The sequence below is a fragment of the Hydra viridissima genome, unplaced genomic scaffold (assembly GCF_058129835.1).
Source record: "Hydra viridissima isolate aposymbiotic clone 2 unplaced genomic scaffold, HvirCarnegie_v1 scaffold_20, whole genome shotgun sequence".
Classification (NCBI taxonomy): domain Eukaryota; kingdom Metazoa; phylum Cnidaria; class Hydrozoa; order Anthoathecata; family Hydridae; genus Hydra; species Hydra viridissima.
The window spans coordinates 992,745-1,000,452 of NW_028324319.1; the positions used below are offsets into that span (position 1 = coordinate 992,745).

Consider the following 7,708-nt stretch of genomic DNA (forward strand, 5'->3'; position numbering starts at 1 on the left):
AAAATTTTATAATTCGACTGTTTAATTAAAAATGTGGGTAAAAAACCTTCTTTAACGGTTGCAAAACGTTCTAAAATAATTACGTTATATAAAGAAAGTTATTCAGTTCGTAAAATTTTCAAAAAATTACAAGTTGCCAGAAGTACTGTACAAGATACCATCAAACGATGTAAAGAAACAGGCATTTTTGAAGACAAAAAAAGATCTGGTAGACCACGAAAGACAACAAAAGCTGAAGATAATAATATAATATTAATGAGTAAAAGAAATCGAAGATTTACGGCCCCGGAAATAACTTCAGGCTTTAATAGGAATCATTCAAAATCTATTTCATCAACCACTACGAAACCAGTTACAATGGGCTATAGACCACCAAAATTGGACAGAAGAAGACTGGGAAAAAGTACTATGGACCGACGAGTCCAAATTTGAACTGTTTGGGCAAAGACGTAGAATTTACATCAGAAGAACAAAAGAAAAAACGATCCTAGAGTGTGCCGACAATCAAGCATGGTGGTGGGTCAGTTGTGGTATGGGGATGTTTTTCTTCAGCTGGTGTAGGTGACGTAGTTAAAATTGAGGGTATTATGAAAAAAGAACAATATAAAATAATTTTAGAAAACAATGCTATACCTTCTGGTTTAAGAACTATTGGTCGTTGTTTTGTTTTTATGCAGGACAATGACCCTAAACACACCTCAAAATTACGTAAGAATTATATAAAGGAACAAGAGGATAATGGTGTCCTCAACAACATGACCTGGCCGGCCCAATCACCGGACTTGAACCCTATAGTTACTGTAGTAAGAATTGGACAGAAAGGCCAGACAAAAATGCCCAACATTCAAAGAGCACTCTTGTGGCAGATATTAGAAGAATCCTGGTTATCAATTACACCCAAAATAATAAATTAATTAATTAATAGGATGCCACGGATCGCAAAAAAGGTAATAAAACCTCGTAGGTTATTTTTTGACAAAAAGTCAGTTTAATAGTAATAATAGTGTTGTTAGTAATTTTTTTATTTCATTTTTTGTCTATTTTTTTCTTTCTTAAATAGAAACTATATGTATCTTTTATAAAATAAATATGATATTTGAATTTATAAAAAATAATTATGGGAGTTTAAATTAAATAATCAAACAAAATTCAAGTGTACGGAAACTTTTGGCCTGCAGTGTATGCCTAAATAGTAAATAAACCTTACCTATTTTAAACTAACATAAACTATTTTAAACTAACACAACCTTTTTGTGTTTGGTTTTAATTTTTTTTTTTTTTGTATGTAGAAAAAACTCTGACTTCAACATGGACAAGGTTGAGAGAAAATCTTCGTTGATGGTTAAATCGCCAAAAAAAATTAGGCTACCGTATCTGGAGCTGTAGAGGAGGAGGAGGGGGGGAACAACTACAATCATGTCAATTCTTCATAAAATTATGTTTTTGAAAAATGTTATAGGGGAAAACTGGCTAGTTCAAACATAAAATGTAATAATTATGTAACGCAGCATCCAGTAGAACACAGAGAACTTGAAAAGACTACACGATTAAAGAATGAAGTTGAAGAGATATTTTGACTTTAACGGAAAATGAAACAGTTGTAAATTCAAATCCATCACCACGAATGATTTTCTCGTCGCCAAATCATATGAAAAAAAAAAAAGAAAATTTGCCCATTACAAATTGCTCTTTAAAAAGCTGTAATGAATGACAACAAATTGAACTGATGAAAATGAATTATGATCCGGATGAACTATTCTGTAAAACCTTAGCAAACTGTTTTCAAAATTTTTCAAAAAATAAATGCAATATAGCAAAAATAAAAGTTATGGAAATCCTCATTGAAATGGAAAGTGAGAATGAAAATTTAATATTTAACTTTATATTAGTTATTTTTACAATCAAAATACATTTAAGGTAAACAATAAAATACAGAATTATAAGAACAAATAAAATAACTAAAAAGAACACACACACACATATATAGATATGAAGGAAAAGGAACTTCATTTTTGATCACATGCATTTTGAGTACAAATAACCATGTCATATTGCCATGGAACCTTTCCTTGAGGAGAGTTAAGTCTCGAAATCTCGAACTGATTCCCTCACTGTATTTGCATCACGAGTATAATTATTTGAGCCTAATTGTTTTTGCAAAAGTGTTATTCCTTGGAAATCCGAAACATTCGATATTCTCCGGCTTGCAAACCAGAGAACTTTTCTATGAGATAAAAGAATTATACTGAGCTTTAAAAAAGATTCAAATAGTAATCCTAAACTTTATTATAATACCTTATTTGAAATGCGCGTAAAAAATGGCAGCACTACAGTAAACTTTGTACTTGATAAACTTGATGGAAAATATGTAAAAGGTAATAAACCTAAAAGAAATAAGAATAGATATTTGAATAAAGATGGTAAAAAGCATCTAATAGAACGAAATTTATCTTTAAATAAAAGGGATGAAGAAAATTGCTCTTGAAAAATAAACGAGAATTACAATATTTAATTATTAAATGATTCTACTCAAGATCCTGTGATTAAGTGCCAAGAGAATTGCATCATACTTATCCAGCCATTATGATACAATTTTCCGGCAAGATAAATCATACTTATCAGTCAGTAAAAGCAGCAACGAAAAGATAACAACTTTCATGAGCACTTTACAATTATTTGCCAACTGCGCAGTTTAAGTTGCTCGAAGGCAAAATCAACAATTTGCCTGTCTCCTTCAATTTTGTCACAACTATTGTTAAAATTCCCGGTTCATATTTGGTCGCTTTATGATTGACTAGTATTCTTAGTAGCGTTTGAAGAATTAAACTACAGTAGAGAAGGTAACTCCTATTGAAATTTAGATAACTACTCCAATAATCAGTTTTGTGATGCATGCAAGCCAACAATTGCAACTCCTTTTTAAGTTACTGATCTAGGAACTCAGACACAAACTATTTGAACAGTGTTCGAGGTGGTTCTATAAAACATATAGCTCGGATATTATTGGATCAGCCCAAATACTCAATGGACTCAAAAAAATAGCCTCACCTATACCGGATGGCAACCGTGAGTAACTGAGAAAGTTCTTTTCCAGAAAGCAACACTGGCAGGAGATCAATCTTCTCTCTTCAGTTAGGTCAGAAAAAAGTTTCCTTCTCAGTAAATAAAGTTGGGAACGTTGCTTTTAAACTCTGTTTTTATGTTTGCTTATCTCTGGACTCTGCACTCAAATGAGTTTTCAAATCGAATTTCTGATAGGGGCAAGTTTATCAGAATTATGCCCCAAGCTTTTGACGATTACTAAATTGAAATGAAAAGATCTTTTTTCATTATGAGTCCTAAGTATTATACATCCAACAGCCAAGTAACTAGCAATATTGTCAGTTTCCATCTGGTGTGTAATATGTTGAATTGTTTTTCGCACCACATAAAACTAATTCTATTACAAAACAAAAACAGTTTCATTTGTTGTCGGTTGGTTAGCGTTTTTAAATCTCTTTTAAACGCTCTTTTGACAGAGTATCTTAGACGACATTTAAAAAGATAATTGAGTTCAGAGAAATCGCTCTTCTTGCGATGACGCTATTTTCAGGTTTAAGAACTTCTTTTATTTACTACAGATAGCATTTTTGATTTCAAATTAATCTGAAAAATATAGAAAGGGCATTTTCATTTAACATTTGGAATCAAAAATTAAACTACTTTAAACTTGAAATGTTAAAAAAGTTATTTACCATTGTTAACCCAACAATACTTATATCATTAACATTGAGAAATCCCGCAAATAATTGAAGTAAAATTCTAAATTACCACACTGCCGTAATAGTTTTTAAAATATTTGGACTCACTTTCTTAATTTACAGTTAAGCTCTAGCACATACTTTAAACTTTAAGATAGACCTGTAAAGTGATTCTACATTGCACTGTGGACCAGAGTAACCGCCAGGTTGAGTTGTTCCCCAGGTTTTATTTTTTCTTTTTCAGTAGTTAGATATACATTAGCAGACACCAAATACAACATTTAAAACTTCTGAGGGGTTGGATTAAGTTAAAAAATTTTTGCTCAAAAATCATTATTTTTAACCATAAAAATGTTAAAAAAATTAGGTGAAACTCAGTTAAAAACCCGCGAAATTAATAAATTGCGTATACAATGGCGGAATGTTAACATAAAATGCGTGCTGTTTGTCTTTCACAGTTCAGTAAAAAGTCAACTAAAATTCAAAAGATCACTCCTGCAATTGAAACAAAGATAAAAATATTTGTCTGAAACCAGTATAGTTTAGAAGTACTAAACTATCCCAAGATTATTAGTAACAATTGTCACAGAAACCTATTTAACCTCAACATGAAAAAGGTGGAGAACCTGGGGAACTGGATAGAGAAGGTAACCAAGGTAAAATTCATGCTAATCTATGTTTTTTTGTTTTAATTATTTATATCTTACTACTTAATACAAATTTTTTTTATATTTACAAACAGATTTTTTAAACTAAAAAATTGGAATTGAGAAAAATGAAAGTTTTTCAATAACACGTGTTGTTAAAAAATTAGCATGTATAATTACTTAAATGTACATTTAGTTGTAATAAACTTATTATATACTTAAACTTTAATCTTACATAGGATAAAATTTAATAAAAATTAAAATAAAAATGAGGCTTAGAGTGGATAAATTGACTAAAAGTACATAAAGGATATTCAAAGTGGGTCCCGCGCTTGCTCACTGTTGACCAAAAACAAGAACGTGTTGATGATCCTGAGCAGTGCTTGGCCATGTTCAAACGTAACAAACCGGAATTTTTACGTCGATATGTGACAATGGATGAAACATGGATCCATCACTTCATTCCGAAATTAAAACGATCGTCATCTGAGTGGACAGCAACTGGTGAACCTCGTCCAAAGCGCCCGAAAGCACAACAATCCGCTGGAAAGGTTATGGCTTCGGTATTTAGGGATATGAGTGGTGTAATATTCATCAATTATCTTGAAAAAGGAGATACCATCAACAGTGAATATTATATAGCGTTTGAAGGCCGAAATTGCAAAAAAACGACCGCATACGGCAAAGAAAAATTTTTTATTTGATCAAGACAACGCACCGTGTCACAAGTCAATCAAAACAATTGCAAAACTAAATGAATTGAACTTCGAATTGCTCCCACATCCACCGCATTCGCCTGATCTGGCTCTCAGCGACTACTGGCTGTTTTGCAGACCTGAAAAAAAATGCTCGGCGGTAAGAAATTTCGCACGAATTAAGAGATTATCGCTGAAACTGAGGCTTATTTTGAAGCAAAAGATAAATCGTTCTACAAAAGTGGTATTGAAATGTTAGAGTGGCGCTGGAATGATTGCGTTGCTCTTGATGGAGATTACGTTAATGAATAAAGCTAGTTTTGAACAAAAAAAAGCCGTGCTTTCTTTGTTAGGCCCGGTACTTTTCAGCCCATGTGTTAAACATATTTCATTAATGTCTGTTGCTAGATATACTGAAGCAAAAGATGGAGGCTGAAAGTTTTTGTAAAAGAAAGAATTTTCAGTTGGTTACTCAAGGATCTCCTTTAAACATTGTTGGGACTCCAGACAAGAAAAGTGACCGAATTGAGCTGAAACAGGTTTCCTTCGGTACTCTTATGGAGTTGGTTAAATCTCCTGAGCTTTCAAAGAATCAAACCAAGAACTTTTGTTACAAATACAGAGCTAGTACGGGAACTCAAACCTGTATTAAAGAAAATTTTTTTTAAAAAATTGAGGCTCTCCATACCTGTATAGAAGAATTCATGGATGGAAAAGAAGTTTTTTCTAGAACATTGGTTCATGTAAAAGATAAATCTACATTTATACAGCACATTATTGGAGAAAGAGGAATAAATCCACGACTCCACTTTGAGGATAGCTGTGGATTCAGGATTCAGGTCATGGATTCCTTAAGGTCATTGTAAATGTTTTTAATCCCCAAGAAAAAACTCGTCAGATTCAGAGCTCGAAGATGTTGGAGTAAAGAGATCCTTTCTTATAGCAATTGTTGAGGGGGTTTCTGAAGCTTACGGTTATCTCTGGAAGCTTATTGAGGCACTGAATTTACAAGATGTCAAGTATTATATTGCAATTGATCTTAAATGTGCAAATTCAGTGTTCGGAATTAGTAGTTATGCTGGGATGTACACCTGTTTATACTATGAGGGATCCTGCACTCTAGAGCCTGGTAACAAAAGAACATTTAGGTCCTTGGATGAACACTACAACAACTTTAACCTTTGCTTAGGTTATGGCTTTTGTTTGAGAAGTGGTTATACTCAAATTACATCATGTTTTGAGGATGCAAGCAAGTTCCTGAAGTTGGTGGATATTCATAAATGATGGAAAGTATAAATTGTTATCAATTGTAAACTGCCTTAGAAAGTTTAAATGCCTTCAACCAGAAGCATTTGGTATGGTAGCAGGGGATAACATCGAAAATGCTGTTCTGGAATTTAAAAAGTTCTATGCAGATTTAATTGAATATGTGCACGACACATTTAAGGGTATTGAGCTCACTTTTACATGGAAAGTTCATGCAGCAGTATTAAATATACTTTCATTTCTTCATTCTTTCAACTGCGGCCTAGGAGTTTACTGTGAGAAAACAGAAGCTTTTCATCATGAGTTCAAAAAAACATGGAGAAGATACAAACGAAGAATTAACCATAAAGATTGTGCAATATGGCTAAAATCCAGCGTTGTTGAATTTGCATCAAAAAACATAAAATAGATCAAATAATATAATCTATTTTAATGTTTATAATTTAAAGTAAATAATATAAAGTATACTATCTTTAGCATTCAGACTTAAAATATAACTAGTTAACAAAGTTTTTTTATTTAGTGCTTTAGTTTTTATAGGATTAGTTATAGCTGATTTCCGAATTTTTGTTTCAAAAGTTTTTCGAAAATTCAAACACCTCAGAAGTTCAACTCAACTTTATTTGTCCTGCTTAAAAGCAAAAGCCAGTTAGTTTTGACATTCCTGTTGCAATATCGGTAACTAAGAGTGCAATCCTACAACTATCATGGAAAAGAGCCCATGATGCATGTAGACATCCGAGTCTGACGATTAGAGGGCTGAAAACTTTGCCACCATTGAGATAACTCTAAATATTGGTTATATAAGATTAAATTTCATAAGTTAAAAAAAAGATTTACCCTACTGAAGAGGTGATATATAATTGGTCAGAAAAAATTGTTGAAAAAATCCAAATATAAGCCACTAATAAATGAAATCAACTTTTTGGTCTAATAGGTTAGAAATTGGATAAAAATGATCAAGGCAAAGAATTGAGAGAACCTTTAACCGAAGAGTTTCCATAGCTTTTACTGAGGACATGCGCTTAGAAAAAGTAATGTAACAAAAACATGATTACTTTCCTTTAATCTTTGAGCAGTCGCATTACTGTAAAATTAACACGCGGTCGCATTCCTATAAAATTAACACCTAGTTTAAAAATTGAATGAGGGTTCTCGTACAAATTTAAGAGGAACCCTTGTCACGTTAAGTAAATAGAGAAACAGTCCTACGCGTGCGCAAAAAGTTGCAACGCTTAGAACAAAGATCTTAAAATCCAGCGTTAAATAAATAGCTTAGCATTTAAACGAAGAAAATAGCGCATCATGATTCTTTTGTTGCAGAAACATGCTTGGAATTTTCGACTTTTGGTATAAATAG

At 32.3% G+C, this 7,708-nt stretch overlaps 1 pseudogene; it reads left to right on the forward strand.

Annotated features, from left to right (window-relative positions):
- The first annotated feature begins 5,483 nt into the window (after positions 1 to 5,483).
- On the forward strand, positions 5,484 to 6,366 carry LOC149876476 (uncharacterized; annotated as a pseudogene).
- Positions 6,367 to 7,708: the final 1,342 nt, after the last annotated feature.